This window comes from Nomascus leucogenys, chromosome 3 (assembly GCF_006542625.1).
Source record: "Nomascus leucogenys isolate Asia chromosome 3, Asia_NLE_v1, whole genome shotgun sequence".
Classification (NCBI taxonomy): domain Eukaryota; kingdom Metazoa; phylum Chordata; class Mammalia; order Primates; family Hylobatidae; genus Nomascus; species Nomascus leucogenys.
The window spans coordinates 83651534-83671532 of record NC_044383.1 but is presented as its reverse complement, the minus strand read 5'-3'; the positions used below and the strand labels follow the sequence as shown (position 1 = coordinate 83671532).

Sequence of the window (19999 nt, the reverse complement as noted above, 5' to 3'; positions counted from 1 at the left end):
TTTAAATTTTTTCAGCAAAGTCATAGCCTTAGCTGCATCAAATTCTTCAAAATAAACCCGTTTACTCTGAAATTAACATAGATAATTCTATTAATAACACCAGTCACCTATACACAACGTACTGTTTTTCAGATCCACTTAAATTGTGCAGATGTGTTAAATACACTCAGACACAAACTTGATGTGGATAAGAACAATGGTTATGATATTTATTGCCTTTAGGCCCTTTTCACATAGCAGTTTTACCTTTGAAGTACATGTTCTTAAGAAGTTAAATAGTACCACTCAGTATAGTTACTCACTGTCACAGAAAATGATTGTATTTGAAATCATGTCCAAAGATAAACAGACTGCTTCCCTCCTCCTAATATCATATTACAAATGTTGCATCTGTTTTTCAGAGGTACTAAGCTTGGCAGGATTTCCACATTTTGGAAATTTATTCATTGTCAAATTTATTTCTATTACTAGCTTAATTTCATTTATTCTATGCTGTGTTTTCATGGCAGGTTTTATACTTCTTCCAAATGCCAACTTTGTTTTATTTCTTCAGTTTTTAAACAAATGTTAAGTGATTCCTTGTGCTTCTTGGGAAAATTAGAAATTTTTATGTACCTAATATCAGTTTTGGTTTGTCTCTATATATTTGTCTGAATATACAAAACAAGAAGGAAGAGGAGGGTGTTGGTCTAAGCCATCCTGGTGATGGAGAACTATAGTCCCCAAAAGATGTCAGAGCATAGGAATAAGAAAGGAAGAAAGAGTATGGGCATCTTCAGAAGAGGCAGTCGTGGGGAAAAAAGTGGCAGAATCCATATATCTTTCTGCCTTTTCTGAAGATAGATAAGTCCTTTTTAATTCTTTTTAACAATTATATTGCTTCTTACATAGTTCTTTTTTTTTTCCTCAAAGGTTCGTATCCTACAAGTACTTTAAATTTAATGTGTTAATTAAAAATTTCTGGCAATCTTTTTGGTTTTTGTTAAAATTATCTTTATATTGTTTGTGTAATATATTATCATGGTAGAAATGGGGGAGAAAAGAGATATAAAGTGACAAGTAAATCTGTCTCCTTAGCTTCACTTCTTCATTTTCTAGTTCAGTAGTTCTCAACTGAGAGTGAGTTGTCCCCCAGGGAACATTTGGATGCCTGGAGACATTTTTGGTTGTCACAACTAGGGGAACAGCACTGGTGAGGTCAGAAATGCTGCTAAACACTCTTCAGTGCTCAAGACAGCATCTACAACAAAGAATTATGTCGCCCATCTTCAGCAGTGCTAAGGTTGAGATACATTGCTCTAGTTCTAATCCATAGAAATAAAATGGTTTCTATAGAACCTTCCGGATATTTCCTTCCTACCTACATACATATATGTACACACACACAGTATATATGTATTTTTATATATACACATGTATGTATACAGAATGTATACATACATGTGTATAGAATATATACATATATATTTTGAGACGGAGTTTCACTCTGCGCACCCAAGCTGGAGTGCAGTGGCGCCATCTCGGCTCACTGCAACCTCTGCCTCCCGGCCTCAAGCATTTCTCCTGTCTCAGCATCCTGAGTAGCTGGGATTACAGGCACACACTACCATGCCCAGCTAATTTTTATGTTTTAGTAGAAGCAGGGTTTCACCATGTTGGCCAGGCTGGTCTCGAATTCCTGACCTCAGGTGATCCACCCACCTCGGCCTCCCAAAGTGCTGGGATTACAGGCATGAGCCACTGTGCCCAGTTGTATATTTAAAACACAAAATAGATGATCTTTGTTTTGCAAATTCCTTGTTTTATTTAATATTTCCTGAACAGTTTTTCATGTTAAAACATGAAAACCTACCTAATTCTGTTAAATGACTACTTACTGTCTCATCATATAGATGTGCCAAACTTTATCCAGTTGCTAATAATGGAAATGTGTATTGTTTACCAGTTTATGTTTATTTAACATCTTTGTAAATATGTTTCTGTATACTTGTGGAAGTATACCTATAGATTAATTCTTAAGAATGAATTGGTGTATGCGCATTTTAAATGTGAATAGATGTTACCAAATTTCATACCAAAAAAAACCCATTGTACCAGTTTTTACTCTCACTGATAATGTATGAAAAAGCTTCCATTCTCATTTTTACATCATTGTATGGAGTGTATTTAGAAAAGCATTATAAGATAAGAAATAAGGCTGGGCACGGTGGCTTACGCCTGTAATCCCAGCACTTTGGGAGGCCGAGGTGGGCGGATCACGAGGTCAAGAGATGAGACCATCCTGGCTAACACGGTGAAACCCCGTCTCTACTACAAATACAAAAAATTAATCGGGCGTGGTGGCGGGTTCCTGTAGTCCCAACTACTCGAGAGGCTGAGTCAGGAGAATGGCCTGAAGAGGCGGAGCTTGCAGTGAGCCGAGATCACTGCATTCCAGCCTGTGTGACAGAGCGAGACTCCGTCTCAAAAAAAAAAAAACTTCGAGACCAGCCTGGCCAACATGGCGAAACCTCGTCACTACTAATAATACAAAAGTTATGGGCATGGTGGTGTGTGCCTGTAATCCCAGATACTCAGGAGGCTAAGGCAGGAGAATTGCTTGAACCCAGGAGGCGGTGGTTGCAGTGAGCCGAGATCGCGCCACTGCACGACTCCGTCTCAAAAAGAAAAAGAAAAAGAAAAAAAGGTATGAAATGAAACACAGAAGTTTGTTAACAGTGTCAGTTGAAGCTTGGTAATAGGCGACTTAGACTTAATTTGAAGGCTGGATAGACATTAAAAATAAAAATACAAAGAGAGCAAAAAAGAGAGAAACTCTTTTCTCTATTTCACATTCATTCACCAAATTCGTCTTGTCTTGAATCTCCTAACTGGAACTTTTCTTGGTACGTAATTCTTTAAAAATAGTAACTAGAAACACAAGAATAATTCTTATATTCTTGAAAGATTTAATGCTTATAAATACTGTCTTCTTTATTCTTTACTAATCCTGCCATCCCTTATTTATAGGTGAAAAAAATGGAAACATGGAGACTTTTTTGTGGCTCATCTAAAATAACACATTTAAATTTCAGAACTGAACACTCAGATTCTTAACCAACTATACCACAGCTGCCTTCTTACACTATCTTTTTAATTAACTTATTTAATTTTCTTTTTATTTTTACAGGTTTAGAGGTTACAAGTGCAGTTTTGTAACATGCATATATTGTGTAGTGGTAAAATTTGGGCTTTTAGTGTAACCATCACCTGAATGGCTTATACTGTCTTTATAAGTTTACAGGTAACTAAACCAAAACTAACCATACCACTACATTTAAAAAAAAAAAAAAAGAGAGAGATTAGAGGTAATTGAATGAATGAAATCTGCAAACTTATTTGCAAACCTGAAATTATTCCCACTATTTGTATAATTCTGAGTACTTTTACATTTTGTTTTTGCTACAGAAAAAGGGGTAGTTGCTTATTGGGGACTTTTGCTTACTTTCTTTTTATTTTGTAAGTTTTTTTTTTTTTTTAAATGAGTCAGTTGGAAAAAATGACTTGAGAGGTGTGGAGACAAGTATATCACATTTTATTTATAATAATTTGTCTTTGATTTTTTAGCACTATTCCAACCTTCTAAATTTCACTTCTTGTGATAAAAACAAGTTTTTGCTCTTTAAATTCAATTTAGTAGAAATCCTTTAGCATTAAAGCCAAAGTTATTTCAGGAGTGTTAGAAAAATATTTCTTACAAATATATTGTGAGTTATGATGTATTTGTTAGTCTATGGGACACTATTCAGAAGTACAGAGGTAGAAATCAAAAAAGGATGATGAAGACTGACAATTATATAAAGTGAAATTAAGTTTACATTGATAGGAAGAGTTTCTTTTAACTGCACCTGGATTCAATTTGTAGTTTGCTATCCTCTGGAGTGTGAGTAGGTGATAGGGGTTGTGCTATTGGCCTTCAGGATTAGCCTGTGCAAAAAGGATCAGATGTTTATGTTGATAACATTTGATTCCTTTCACAAATGTCTGTTTTGGTTTTGTCTTATGCTATCAACTATGATTGAAAACAACTGCCATAAAAAACCCATCAAATCATGTTCACCTTATATTGCCCAAATCAGCAGTTTTAACAGATAGAAGTATAAGGTCAATGTATGAATAAAAATAGTGCAGCAATATGCAAGTCTTTATTAATGCTGTTGTATTTTAGGTACTAACATACTTTAGTAATTTGCAAACAGATTACTGTGTGTAATCAAAGGAACTGTGACTTGGATAGGTTCATTTTATCCCATCAATTTTTAGCATTTCCAAGGCAAATATTATCAAGGCAGTCCAGCTTTTAGTTTGGGATTTATTGGAGATGGGCCCAAGAGATCATTCAGGATTGTTTACTTTAAAAATAAAGAAAGAAGGGGGGAAGAGTTGGAGAGGAAACAAGAAAAACTTATTTAGGTATTCAGTTATGGAGATGTATTTCTAATTTCTTAACCCCAAATCTGGAACTTCATTGAAGATTTTTTCATAGTAGTTTTTAAGATATGCCATATACTGTTAATACTACTAGGTCAAAAACATTTTGGATAGTTGTTAAAAATTAAAGCATAAGCTTCCCCCCTCCACCTTTAGTTAAGAGCAGAGCTAAGTTATTTGAATTTGGGTTTAGGTAAGGAAGATGGATTATATAGGTTGATATTTATTCCTGGCTGCATCTCTGACAAGGGAAAGAATGAAATACTTTACCTTTGCCATCTCTTCTGTTTTCAAATTCAGGTGGGAATAGGTACCAGTCCTTGCAAAAATGTGTGTGTAAAGTGTGTGCGTGTGTGTGTTGAACTGGGTAATAGTTTTATAACTGTATGACAGAGAAATTATGGGTAGGAAGGAACTAAGATCACTGATTAAAGAGAAAAGCAGTTCTCTCTAGGCTGTTAAGAAATAATAACTTCATATGCTTCTTTCTGCTAACTGGAGCTGATGGCTCACCAGAGCGTTTTTTATTGCTGATTAAGTAGCATTATGAAAATACTGACTTGGTTATGTTAACTAAATGCCTATGTTTAAAACTTCGAATGTCAAATAGTTTTAGTAGTCATCTTTAACATTTCACATTACCTCTCTGGAATCACATTTTAAGTTCTCACTTGCTGTTATTTGAGGTTAATATAAAAATGGCAGTCTTTCATTTGTGGAGTTAGGTGTAGCCAAAAGCTTTCCTTTAATTATATCCATTCATGCTGCTATAGTTAAGGGTCTGTCAGCATTTCCATTATAAACCTCCATTTTCAGGGTTTTATAACACAGCTATGAAAATTAGCTCCGGGCAAAAACTTGACATACAAGGCCTCATGAGATTCTCCCTCCTCCCCATCCCGCTTTTTCATTTTTACTGAAGTAAGGGTGAGTGATTTCAAAATGCCTTTTGGCATCTGCAAATATCATTTGGAGTTTAAAAAGAAACAATACATTTTCAGGATTTGTACCTGTTTGTTCTACCACTTAAGGGAGGTTGTGGACTTATGAATTTAAGCCAAATGGATATTGATCAACTGACATCCTGTTTTGTATTAAACGAGAGACTAGTTTCAAAAATGTCTAAAGGCAGTTGAGAACTTGCCTAAAATGCTAAATACTGAGACTAAGAAATAGTTCAAAAGCGATAATTACCTTTTTGGGATGCCATGTGCCGAACTATAACTTCTTCAAAGATTAAGGTTATTTTCCCTGGCTTCAAAATACATTTTGAAAATATGTATATTTTTAAATTCCTTTTTTTCTCTCCCTATAAGGCTAGAAGATCATCTGCTTGTTATATAACTGTTTTGACATTTGAAGTGTTTGTGTATGAGCATGTAGAGCAAAATGGTTTATTATTCTCTTCAAATGTTTTTATGCTCAATAGTTTTATTGGTATGGTATTATTTATTCTCCCCAAAGATTTTTGGTTTTTCTTTGCTTCTGTAAGAGAACTGGGGATTGCCTAGGCAGAAAAGGAGGTACAAGAGGAACTATTCACTTGAGGAGCTGCTATATGCCAAATAATGTACATAATATTTCAGGAAAAATAGAAATGATACTTTTGACAGCATGCAAGCTTTTTCTTCCTTTTGTTATTGGGTGTTCTATTAGTATGAATGGGTTACAGCTTTTAATTATTAACAGTTTACAACAAACAAATTTGAAACCGGATAGGATTTTTAATCAAATGAGTTATTTCTATAGTTTGCTCAAAATGTCTGCTGTTTCATTATATATAATTTGATGGAAATTTTGAGGCAGTGTTCTAATGGTTTTTGGGAAACACATGAGTATGCCCCCATGGTAATAAATAAAATCTATTACCAGTTTTTATTTGAAAAAACCAAATAGAGATATTGTTGCTTACTAGGAGTGATCCATTGCCATTTTTCGTTCCTTCAGAGAAAGCATGGGTATCTCTAAGGGAATGCAGTATAAATCTTAGTATTTCAGGAATGTATAAAATATAAAATATATGAAGAAAAACTTTTTTTCCTAATTGTTTTATATATCTTTCAGCTGAGTATTTAGATATATACTATAAATTAGTATTTTCACCTTATTTACTCTTTACCAGGCTTGAATTTTGCATAATGTATTTCTATTACATATTTTATAATCCCATGCAGTAATATAAACTACTCAGTATATTAGCCTTGCAGAGTTCCACTTTTTTGTCTTTTGCTGAAACACAGATTATCTCCTTAGTTTTTCACACATAGGAATTAGTATTCGGGTCACTTTTTCAGTCCCCATCTAAATCTGGTACATAGATACGAGTTTTCCTTAAATAAGTATAAAGTGATTCATTTAAAATAATGTGAGGAAAAACTTATGTGCCAAAATCTTGACTTACTTATTTGTAAAATGAGGATAATACCACCTACCTCACTAGAATGTTTTGGGAATTATATGCAATAATGAATATACCGCAGTTAGCAAATTGCCTGGCGTATCAGTAAGCGTTCAATGAATGTTAGATAGTGCTATCATCATCATAAGTATTGTTTTCAAAAGAACTCATAATCATTTCTTCGTTCTGCTTTATGCCTGGCAACATCAATGGACATGTGTGTGTGTGTGTGTGTGTGTATGTGTGTGTGTCAGGGGTCTTATCTTAGATGGTTTTTTACCCATTCCTAATATAATACTTACAGCATAGTGACCATTGAGCAAGTTTTGTTGTTGTTGTTGTTGTTGTTGTTGTTTTAGTGTGTAATGAATAGTTTTCTTTAAAAACAAAGAATTGTAGGAAACAACATTGCCTCACTGCAGTGGACCCATTGGAAATTGTAATGCTATGTTACTGAGTGCTGCTGTAGAAAAAGTAATTTTTAAAGGTACTAATGTGATATATATGTATACCCTTTCTTTTTATAACCAGCTGATTCCTTTGGTAAGGTGGGGAGGGTGTGTCTTCTTTGGTGAATTCCTTTTATCTTCTTTCTTTTATTCTCACAGATGTCATTACCTCTGTTTTTAAAACATTAATACTGCTTGCCTAATCACCCTGCCTCCAATGCCTTCCTTCCTCAGATTATCTTTTTTAATGGCTTTATTGACATATAATTCACATATCATAGAGTTTCGCTAGCTTTATTCCGATATAATTCACACACCATACAATTTATTGGTTTTTAGTGTATTCATAGTTGTTTTGCAACCATCACCACAATTTTAGAACATTTCATTACATTAAAAAGAAACCTTTAGTGACACCCTAATAGACACAGTAGAAAATTTCACATTCCTTATCATGGTCTTTAAAGCCATCCACAATGTTCTTTTACCTTCATCTGCAGCTTTTTCTTGTGATTCTCCTTTAGTCAGATGGAGTTACTAGTTCTCAAGAAATCCTCAAGTCTTTCTACCTTTATTTATATCTTTTTGTCCAACAAAGTCGAGGGTCAAAGTTGACAAGTTTGACCTCTTGTCAAAACCAGTTGAGGGTTCAGGCCACAGCATGACTATTAGAGCAGAGCTGAAGCCGAGGACTGAATAAGCATGTTGTGTGAGAGTCACTGCCTAGAAAAAGGTTAAGTTGGGGGAATGGAAGTAATTGTCAAAATCAAGAGTCAGAAGTGGTCAGTGTTGGTCGTAGTAGACATAGGGATGAGATGGCAGAGTATAGAAAAAGAAAAAACTAGAGGTATTTGAGGAGAATGGAAAGTGTTTTCAGAAGTTAGTACGTCAATGAGAGGTAGAGATGGAATTAAAGATCATCATATATGGGAGGAGCCAGTATTCCAGGCAGGAGACTTATGCACACAGCAAGTTGTGCTTTTTGCCTTTGCTTCTTAAGGAACCTCTAGTAGTGTCTGATAGTTGCTGCTGTCAAAACATAGTATTAAAAAGCAGGAGCTTTAAGGTCAGTAAACCTGAGTGCAGATCACCCTCTTTCATTTACCAACAGTAAAATCTTAGGAAGTTACTTAATCTTTTCTAAGTTTCAGCTGTATCTTTGTAAAATAATATCCACCTCATAGGATTTCCATGAACATCTGCTTAGATTTCTGCTGTCCAGTAGGGTAGCACTAGCTATGTGTGACAGTTTAAATTAGTGAATATAAAATAAAAAATTCAACTATTCTGTAACACCAGCTGTATATCAAGTCCTCAATAGCTGTATTTAGTTAGTGGCTAATGTAGTGGATAGCAGAAAGATTTGCCAAGGGATAACACTGACTTTGATGCTGCACCTATCCAGAACATGAATCATAATAAGCTTTCAGTATGTTCAATACATGTTGGTTTTCTTCATTTATCTTTTCTTCATTTTTATGTGAATAATATTATCCTTCATGTCAAGCTTCTCTTGAAATGCATGCTTGTACATTTCAAGAGAAATGTATGCTTATCCATGTGTTACCAGTTGATATGGTTTGGCTCTGTGTCCCCACCCAAATCTCATCTCAAATTGTAATCCCCACGTGTTGAGGGAGAGACCTATAATCCTCCATGTGTCAATGGAGAGAGGTGATTGGATCATGGGGGTGGTTCCCACATGCTGTTCTTGTAATATTGAGTGAGTTCTCACGAGATCTGATGGTTTTATAAGCATCTGGCATTTTCCCTGCTAGCAGCTCTCCCTCCTGCTGTCATGTGAAGATTTCTGCTGTCCAGTAGGGTAGCACTAGTTGTGTGTGACAGTTTAAATCAGTGAATATAAAATAAAAAATTCAATTCAGGGGTCCTTGCTTCCCCTTCACCTTCCGCCATGATTTTGGGTTCCCGGAGGCCTCTCTGGCCTTGGGGAACTATGAGTCAATTAAACCTCTTTTCTTTATAAATTACTCAGTCTAGGGTGTATAGCAGTGTGAGAACCAACTAATACACCAGTCTTGAATAATCTCTATTCCTGTTGAATTTCCTGAATAGTTACTAAATCTCTAATGTACTTTATTTTTACCTTGTGTTGTAATTATTTTCTAAAGGGGAGACATATTCATGAAAAACAATTTATTCAACAAATTTAACTAGTATTTTTGAATGCCTACTATGATAGTAGGCACTTAGGATATATCAGTGAACCAGTCACATGAAGCATATGTGGTATGCACTCATGTATTTTTTACATGAAAGACTAAGATGGTAGAGAGGAAGGACAGATAAACTTGTGTTTATTTAAACCATCACTTTTTCACCATTTCATACTATTTGATAATGGTTTATACTTGTCCTGAAATTTTATGTGCTTATCCAACAATTCTTGCCAGTGTCCACATGCAAGCAGACAACAGTATCCATGCAGGCAGGATATGGATTTAATGCATAATCTGAATTTCATCTGTGTTTATTGTCTCCTAAGTACCCGTGGGTAGAAGGGACCTCTAGAGGATGATAGGAGGCTTGTTTTTCCCAATTGAAAGGTTTTCGGTGTTACTGAAAAATTCAATGTGTTTACCTTAGTATTTTCTGGATCACTATTATCATTTTATCTTTCTAATTCACTAGTTATCATTGAATTTTTTCCACTGAACTATGGAAACAGGTGCAGCAAGTGGGGCCTTTGAGCCTTTACCTTCCTTTTGAGACATTTGCGAACCAGTCTGTCAAGGCTGGGTCTGCAGGAACACTTTGAATCTACAAGTACAGATTGTCTATATTGGGATTAGAGTGGAAGGAAGGCATTTGGAAGAGGGAACTTAGAAAATGGAATGAAGGAAATAATCAATAAAACAATTTAAGAAAATTTCTCAGAACTGAAGATTCTGTAATGAAAGGGCCTATTGAGTGACTCCAGCACAACGTAAGAAAATAGAATCACAGCAGGGCCCATCTGTGAGAAATTCAAAATACTAGCTACAAAGAAAAGATATCAATGCTTCCACAAACGTTCCTCACCCTTGTTAGTCTTCTGGTTTTTTATTTGCTATGCCCCTGGTTTTGTAATCTGTAGTTATAATCTAGGTCAGAGCTGATAGTTAACCCCAGTTCCTAATAATTATTAACGTGGGAGATGAATGAAGCTTTATATTAGATTTTATTTGGCTGGGTGCAGTGGCTCACACCTGTAATCCTAGCACTTTGGGAGTCTGAGGCAGGCAGATCACCTGAGGTCAGGAGTTTGAGACCAGCCTGGCCGACATGGCGAAACCCCACCTCTACTAAAAATACAAAAAATTAGCCGGGCGTGGTGGTGGGCACCTGTAATCCCAGCTACTTGAGGGCTGAGGAGGCTGAGGCAGGAGAATCGCTTGAACCTAGGAGGCGGAGACTGCAGTGAGCCGAGATCGTGCCATTGCACTGCCTGAGCAACAAGAGTGAAACCGCCTCAAAAAAATAAATAAATAATGAATTAAAAATAAAAATATATTAGATTTTTTACAAGATTACTCCTACTTTCAAGAAGCATAGAATAGAATAGAGCTTTATGATTTCTGATTTATAGTTATTACCAAAATTTGAAGTTACCAGTAATATGATTTTTCTAGGATTGAAACCCAGAAAATTGTCTTCTCATAATTACAGAGGAAAAAGAAAACATAAGAGTGGAGAAAGAACACCGTAAAACAGAAACTGGAGTGAAGAACATTGGGTAAAAGGAGAAGGAAAAAATAAATATACTCTGTAAAGAAAGCATTTCATTCCTTTGAAAGTGGATCAGTTCAGTTGTTTAGGGAATAGAAGTGCCATTATTATTTTCTTTACCAGCCACTCGAATATTTCTCTTTAGCAAATGGCAATAAATCAAAAGATGCTGGGATGAGGCAAAAGCTACTTTTCCCAATCTTATTTATGTCACTGTGATTCCTAGTCTGAACCCCGTGGTTCACTATAGATGTTTAGACCACCCAGATCTTTGAAGCTTTAGATGAAATTCAGCAATGAGTTTGTAGGAAGACATCACTACTGTGCTCTTTCATGGCACCACACAGTGCTGTTTCTTAAACCAAAGACATGCTGTCATAATAAGTATATTGAAGACTGGCAAATCTCATTCGTGAACAGATTTGTTAAAGTTAACTCTTCTCCAACTATGGAATAGGTTAAAAACACCTAAAATTGTGACTTCGGTACATTGACCTAGTTTAAAGAAACTCAGTAAGATAAACTGGCATTGTGGCTTTTGGTTATGAAAGAGAAGTGCTTGGGAAACAAGTAAAATTTCAGCATTTACATTCAATAAATGCACTAGAATAAGCTACCAGACTTTTTTTTTTTTTAATGATGTGATATGACAGTGAGGGAAGGAAACCAATCTTAATTATTCCCATAATTAATTACTTTTGGATTAACAAAACCTCAAGGCACTATAAATTGTGGAAAAAAATAGATTCATTATAGTTTTAAAATATTTCTAGCTATTCTCACCATCTTACTGTTACCCTAAAGCTATTTAAGATGTGTTTTGTAGAAAGCATCAGAGTACATGTTTTATGATATGAATTTACTGTTGCCACCATATTGTCTATGGGAAACAGTTCTTAGCTTTCGTCATCTGCCTTGTGGAAAAAGGTGAGTAACTGCTGTTTGAAATTTTATTTATGTTTTTAAGAAATTGAGGACAAACAAGGAGTGAAACTAGCATTTGAAACTCTTAATTTCAATTGTTTCTTCTTTACCTTACAGGATATATATTTTTCTCTCTTTAGGGTATCTCTTGTCAGATTTAAGGCTTATTTAAAATGAAAAGAAAGCTGGAGCAATTTTCTTTATTCCATTTCAGTCTCCTAAGGCCTATTTCCCCCTGGTGAGCTCATAGCAACAGGGGGGTTTAAGGGAATTCAGCTTTCTGCAAATTAATGTCTCACATCATGAAAATTCAGGACTTTTTTTTTTTATCTTGAAAAGTAATACAGTGAGTGCGAGTATTATTTCTTGCCAGCGGGTGGAAGATGAATGATTTTGTCACAGTTTTACTGCTTGATGAGCAGTGTCCTGAGGGTCAGGCTTAAGTCTGTGTCACTATGCTGCTCATTACTCTTGAGCTAAATAAGGGCTGATTGGATCTAAATTGCCTAGCACATGGGCCACAGATGAGCTCAGTGAGCAGGGGATGACCTGCTATTCAGTCTGGGAGTAACCCCGGTGTGCAAATGCAGCATTAGAACACCGTGGGAGAATGAGAGGCTACTGGCTGCTGCCAGCAAAAGAAATCGAAATGTAAAAACTCTTTGATGCTGTGATGTTAGAATTTGAAATGTAGGAAGTGACAGGTTGATGGTACTTATCAGCTTTGGCTGGATTAGAGAACAGTGTCATCTTGCTTATATAATGACAGAAGAATGAAGTCAGCAGCTAACTACTGTGCAGAGCAGAGCCGCTGCTGTTGCCACAGCCAGTCATTGCTGCCTCCTACTGGCAGTTTTCCTGGAAACTAGTAAAATATTATAAAGAAAAAAATCCTCCTTGTTGGTTTCAAGGAATCTTGAGCTCTTTGGTGGTGAACAGCTGCCAGTGAAACAATGCAAATATATATATATATATATATATATATATTTAAAACATGATTAATTGTGAAAAAACATCAGAAATTGGGAAGTTGATTGTTCTAGAATTTTCTGGTGAACCAAGGGTTAATCCATTTATGAAGTGAAACTCCCAGAGCAAGAAACCTTGTACACCCTTCCTGGAATAGTATTCTTTCAGGGGGCCTCAACTGGGTTGGTTGATCTCTTAATTATGTACTTTTTTCATCATCAATAACAGCACTGTGCAAACAACTAATCTTTAAAATCCAGAAACCACAGTGTTAGCACAGTTTGAAAGGCGGCTGATAAAAATACAAAGTGAAAAATGCCCCGATTATGTGGCTTATGCTGCATAAATCTCTCTCTTAAGGAGGAGGTGGGATGGAAGAAAAATGTTTCTCCTATAAGTCAAATGATTTGAAAAAAGAAAACAAAAAAATAGTAAAATCTTATGATGTAAGATCTCTTTGTTTCATTTTACTCCTACAGCTGTAATTTTTTAATAAATCAATATTAGGCTGCTATGATATATGTTTCTGGTGTTAAACTTAAAAATGTAGATGGATTTTTTTTAAAAGTTATTTAACTTGCCATGCTGAGAGAACTACTATTGATATTTTGTTATATTCTTCTACACTTTTCATATGCTTTTTTAAAACCAAAAATAGGATTAAATGCTGTTTACTGGGCTGGCTTTTTCGCTTACTATATCATCAACAGCTTTCCATATTGATGACATCTACATTATTATTGGTGTTCATTGTGTAGATATACCTTAATATTCCATGGTGTGGATTAACCATTTCTTATTTGTGAAAACTTTTGCTATTTTGAATTTTTCACCATTAGATACAAGGCTGTGGGGAATGTGCTCCTGTGTATTTTGGCAGGGCTCTTGGGTATTGTACAAATTGTGTGCTGCATAACCTCAAGGGTACCATTCACGGCAGTGTAAACGAGGCTTTGATTTCATAGACTTGTTTGATTACATGTAGAAGATATTTTTTTAATGATTTGATTTAAAAAATAGAACCTTAAATGTAATTCTTAAAAATGAATGGGAGCCATAGCGTATGTTCAAGATCCAGTGACATATATCCAACAGATGCAAATTTTTAACTGGTAAAAAACCTTAGACTAGAAAATTTTTAAAAAATTTTTTCCAGATTTTTAGAACAAAGCTGTAGTTCTGTAGGTGGAAAAACAGAGATAGGAGGCTTCTAGAGTCTGTGGTGAAATGATGGGTAAAAGGATTAATAAATTAACTTTTATTTTCCAGTATTAGTATTTTTTCTATGCTTGTTAGTATAGGTACCCCACTATTTCTCTAAGCCTTTTTTTCTTACTATTAGTATCAAATATCAAATAACATTTTCAGTATAATTTCTGAAGCAGTTGAAGGCTCTAGAGAGTTTTTAATGCCTCTCTTTTACATTTTTGTATTATCGAATTTATGTATCTTGCAAAGAATGTAAATAATACAGAATTATATGTAGTAGAAGATGAAACTCATTCTTTTCCTAAACCCTGCCCTTCGTCTGCAAAGGGAGCCACTATGAACACTTTGGAGAATATTTTTCCCAGCTGCTATTGCTTCTCCTTTTATCTACACTGCCTCCTTTACCACCTCTTTTATTTTGAAGGGTGGGGGGACAAAAGTGGGATTATACTATGGAAATTTCTACAACCTCTTTTTTTTGTTGTTAGATGGAGTTTCGCTCTTGTTGCCCAGGCTGGAGTACAATGGCGCGATCTCGTCTCACCACAGTCTCCATCTCCTGGGTTCAAGTGATTCTCCTGCCTCAGCCTCTCGAGTAGCTGGGCCCACAGGCATGCTCCATCATGCCTGGCTAATTTTGTATTTTTAGTAGAGATGGGGTTTCTCTGTGTTGGTCAGGCTGGTCTTGAACTCCCGACTTCAGGTGATCTACCCACCTTGGCCTCCCAAAGTGCTGGGATTACAGGCGTGAGCCACCATGCCAGGCTACAACCTCATTTTCTTCAAGAAAAAAATATCAAAGACATGTTACTCTGTCTACAGACACACACATGCACACACACTCACAATGTGCTCATGCACTATTTAAGGCTGTGTAATATCTCAAACTTCATGTATATAAATCAAACGTCATTTAACCCAGTGAATGTTTAGGAACTGTACGTAATTTTTAGTTGGCTTGGCTCTTGTTTCCAAGATCCTAGTTGCTTAAAAATTTGATTTGCTTAGCTTATCTAACTGGGATATTCACTGTATTTCAATTTTGTGGGTCATTAATATATCCAGTGTCAAAACCATTTGAGCAAATTTTCACTTCAGTCATTTAATATGTGTGATTGGTACATGGAATAGTCTTTTGCTTATAGTAAAAAAAAATTACTGTATTTTTCAAAATGTTACAAATGTGAATTTGAATCCTGACTCTGCTCTTTCACTGTAGTCTTCAACAAGTCTTGTCACTTCTTTGAACCTCAGTCTTTCTAACCTGTAAAATGTGTATAATGATAAATATTGAAGAGCTGATTTGGAGAATAAAAAAGATAATATATGTCATGTCTAACAGAGTACCTAGTGGTGATTGCTTTTATAATCATTACTGTGTGTTGGTTTCAGAGATGTAAAGTGAAAGAATGTATATTAGAGTTTTCCATTCTAAATTAAGATTTTTTAGGGCTCCATTCTGAATCAGTACAATGGTAGGTATTCCATGAAAAGAATACTATTTATGCTTTAAGCAGATACGTAAATTACTTTCTTGGTCACATCTCTGTCCCCTTTTATTTTTCTTACGTCCTTGGAGAGAATTCTGCTGTATTAATTTTGTGCTTATGCATGAAACAGAGATGTCTGTATTTTCCAGCCAGTACACTTATTGAGTGCCCATCAAGTACCTGCCATGACAGACTTTGTGCTGGTATTGTAGAAAGTAGAGATGCATAAAATCAGAATGCTGCTCTCAAGTGCCCCACAGTGTAGTGAGGTAGACATATAAACCAATAAATGAAATACACTGTGATGGATAAAATAATAGACAGATGTTAGAGACTCTTCTTAAAACTTCCATGTCACTCACAGAATTTTCTCTGAGATTGCCCTACATAAAATAAAGCATGTGATTAGATTATGTGGCAGTAAGTCAGCTATACTATGTCATATATAGATGATAGGTGGCAAATATTAGAAGGGAGGAATTATAAGTCTTTAGAAGTTTGTGTCTATTTAGATAGCAGTTCAAAAAGTTTTTAAAGTTTTTTCTGACATCTTTCACACATTCCATTGATAATAAAAATAACTTTGCTACTTGTACACATATTTAAGGTCTTTAGTGAATTGTTATTATAGCACTGTGTTATTGATACACTTTGCCGCATTTCTTTCTTCTGACATCTACTTTTCTACTTCTGACATTAGGTGCCAGAGAACGGGAATAGAAGAAAAGTAGATGTCAGAAGAATATTTTAATATGAAAAAATAGTTTCTAAAACCAATGTAGTATTGCTTTGTGCATTTTAAAAAGTTTATGTACGTGCTAACAACACAGATGCTATGTAGAGCTGTGCAACTTCCTTTTTTTTTTTAATGCATTACACTTTTGAGGTATACTACTAGAAGATGAAGTTTACATTAGGGGAATGAAAGGTTAAGTCAAGAAGAAGAAATCTTTTGATATGTTTGCTTTGAAAAGCCTATAACACAGAATGTGGATTGTTCTGATACCCTCTTATTAAGTGATCTATTTTTTCTTTTAATATTAATTTGCCACAAAATTGTATTAAATACATCAATCTTATATGCGTTACATATGTTGCAAATATATTGGCCCCACTTGAAATTTGCATTTTATGTATTTTTTTGGATGTGTAAAAGTTTTAAGGGATTTTTATATATAAATGTCATAATCTTAAAAATATTATATACACACACATTAAATTAAACAGCTAACAGTTTTTTAATTATGGTTTTCTAAGAGGAATCCCAATGTAATTCAGCAAATGTTTTTTGAATGCTTCTGTGTCCCAGAACTGTGCTAGTAAGTATTCTTGTGTACATGAAAATGTTCCTGCGCTTGTAGAGCTTATAGTATAGTAGAAAGCATTTATACTATTATGCCATTTAATGCCGCCGAGTTTTTATGTCTCCATTTTCATTCTTTTTTAAATTCGGAAATGGTTGGACCATTAATTTGATACAAAATATGGAATCTCTTACATTCTGCAGACTACTCATGGAAGATGGTAAGTGGCCTCTGGAATATAAGAAATTACATATATTAGGTTGAATTAATGGTCCAGCTACTTCAGAATTATATTACAGTAGAAGTTTTGTGAGAAAACGTAACCAAAATATCCGTTGTTTCCCAGAAGGCAAGTGTATTTTGCCTAATTTAGAGATTCGACACAGTTCAGTCTTTCCATGATTTCTATATGGACTAATAACAACAGAGTTCAGTCTTTCCATGATTTCTATATAGACTAATAAAGTCATGTCTTGTCTTTTGGTATGCTGTTCTGAATTTGTCATTTAGAATGTACTAGTGGGCACCAGGAACTTGAATAACTTAAATATATGAACTTATTTACATGTTGGACAGATGTATTTATTCTCATTGGAATAATGATTGTGGAAGAAGGAGTCAGATTAAATTTCATATACATAAATGAATACTTTCTCTTAACTGTTTTTTGTGGCATTTATTTTGGAAACCCTGAAGTTAGAGAATCCTTTCTTCACCCTGTTGTTTGCTTTAGTTCTTTTTTTTATGTTTAATACAAAGATTCAAAGTGAAGGGGATAGGTTAAAATTGATACCTGGTTCTGTTCACTTATTATCTTGCATATTAAGCACTTTTTATATCTCCTTGGTTATTCATTAATACAGTATTTACATTTATTTTAGGAGCAAGAACTGGTTTAGGAATATATAAGATTTTTAGGAAAAAGCAAAAGGTTGGATGTGAAGTGATGGAAAGAGCCTTTTCTACCTAATTCAGCTCTAACTCTGTGGGACCTCAGGCAGGTCCCCATATTTTATTTCTTTCATCTGAAGGATAAAGGATTGGATTAGATTACTTTAGTGTTTCTAATTATATCAATTATATATTGAATATTTTAACATTTTTAAGCAAATTTGCTTTTCTCTTTAAAGTTGATATAGGAAATGGAAATGTGATTTACACTGCCAGCACGATTAAATTAAATTTTACTAAATTACCATTATTTAGTTTTCTGCTTATATAGAGCTGCTTTTTCTCACTTTATGTAGCATGCATAAAATAAAATTACAAAAAAAGAATGACATAGGAAAGACTTTTCTTAAGCATCAATTTATAGTGCTACAAATATTATCAAATATTTTACTTTGGCTGAGTGATTTTTAGATATGTATTAGTTAAATAATTTAGTCAAAAAATACCGGGATAGCTGTGTTATTCAAGAAATCTTTTTCGATAGAGACATAATAACTATGTCATAGTTGATTACTAAACAGCATATTTGCTTAGGGCCTTTTTTATGTCAGAGACCTTAAGCAGTTTGAGTTCTCATTATCTTTTGCTTTGGATTGGGGAGAGGTTTGAAGAGAAAATTACAAATAAATTGGTTGTAATTGTAGATAGCTTGAGGTCAGTGAAGGTAGAAGAATACCCAGGCAAGTATTTCTTGGGTGCTTTGTATGGACTTACTCTCTTACCGGTACTAGATAGGATATGAGAAAAGCACAAGATATTCTCTAGTTGGAGTACATGATAGCACACAGAATATTCAGAAGTATTAGCGGGATACTGTAGTAATTCAGTAACGCTTTTGAGTGCTATTAGTGCAAAATGCTTTTTGGTTTGTGTGCAAAAATAAGGATTAGATTCTGTTCTTGGGGAAGTTATTTTTTAGTAAACCGTACGTGTATATAACTAGTGTAGTGTAAAGTGAAAATTAATGAGTAATGAACACTCGAAGATATTTGGGGGATCAGTAGGAGAAGGAAGAAAAAGGGTGGAAAGAAAGGATTAGGAAAGATATTTTGAAATAGATGGCCTTTGAACTGGGTATTCAAGAAGCAGGATTTAATACCTGTGATAAGGAAGGAGGAGGGATAGGGAGAGCCTCTTGAAAGAGGTTGGATATGAGTGGCAATTACTTAAGTTGTTGAAGAAGAGAAGTGAGGAAAAAAATGCTAAAACAGGAGAGTGACTTAAGAACTGGAAGTTGGGATGGGTTAAATGTTTTTTAGGTAGCAATATAAACTAGTCTGATGAATGCAGAGGATACATGCTCCAGTAGAACATTATACCAGATTATGAAGGACTTTGAAGTTAGGGCCAGAGTATAGACCTGGGTGAGGAGGAAATCAAGGACTACAGATTTGAAGTAGAGGGGTGTGATGAGAGCAGTTCTTTATACCCTTCATATGCTGTTCTCTCTCCCTGAATCATAAGATCCTTGAGAGAAAGACCTTACCTGTTTCTTTTCCCTTAATCCATCTGCTTGAAATACTCTTTGATTTCTTTTCTGCCTGGAAAGTTTATTTCCTTTCGGGTGTAAGTGAAATATGCAGTTTCCCCTATTAAGGGTTTCCAGGTTCCCCAGGAGGGCAAGTGTTGTCCTTCTTGTTTGCCCTTTTCATGTTTGTATCACCCAGAACATTTACCACTTGAAATATCTCCTTCACTGGACTGATACTTATTGAGGGCCGGGAATTTGTCTTATTCATAATTATAACTTCAGCACTTAGGTATCCAGCTAAAAGTGCACGATGTGTCTGTTGAATGATGATTATATAGATGGTTCTGGCAGTAATATGCCCAATGAATTGAAAGAGAACTTTAAGCAAGGAAACTAGGTAGGAAATCATTGTGGTAATAAGGGCTAATAATACAAAAATGCCAAAGTAATTTTTAAAAATACATAAAGGTAGGAGGGTACATTAGTTTTGAAGTCATGACTGGGATTGAGTGATAAAGGGAATAAAGGAAAGGAATGATCTGATGACTCAGGTTGGTCCTGTATGTAGTCAGGCAATAATATTTAACCGTCATTTTCAGTAATTAGGAAATTTTAGGAATTATGACTTAGACCTA

The 19999-nt window shown here is 34.9% G+C and overlaps 1 protein-coding gene across 1 annotated transcript in view; it reads left to right on the top strand.

The window, feature by feature from the left end:
- Positions 1-19999, top strand: part of MMS22L (MMS22 like, DNA repair protein) — a 145758-nt gene that overhangs the window by 55699 nt on the left and 70060 nt on the right. The gene's annotated exons all lie outside the window — the stretch shown is intronic.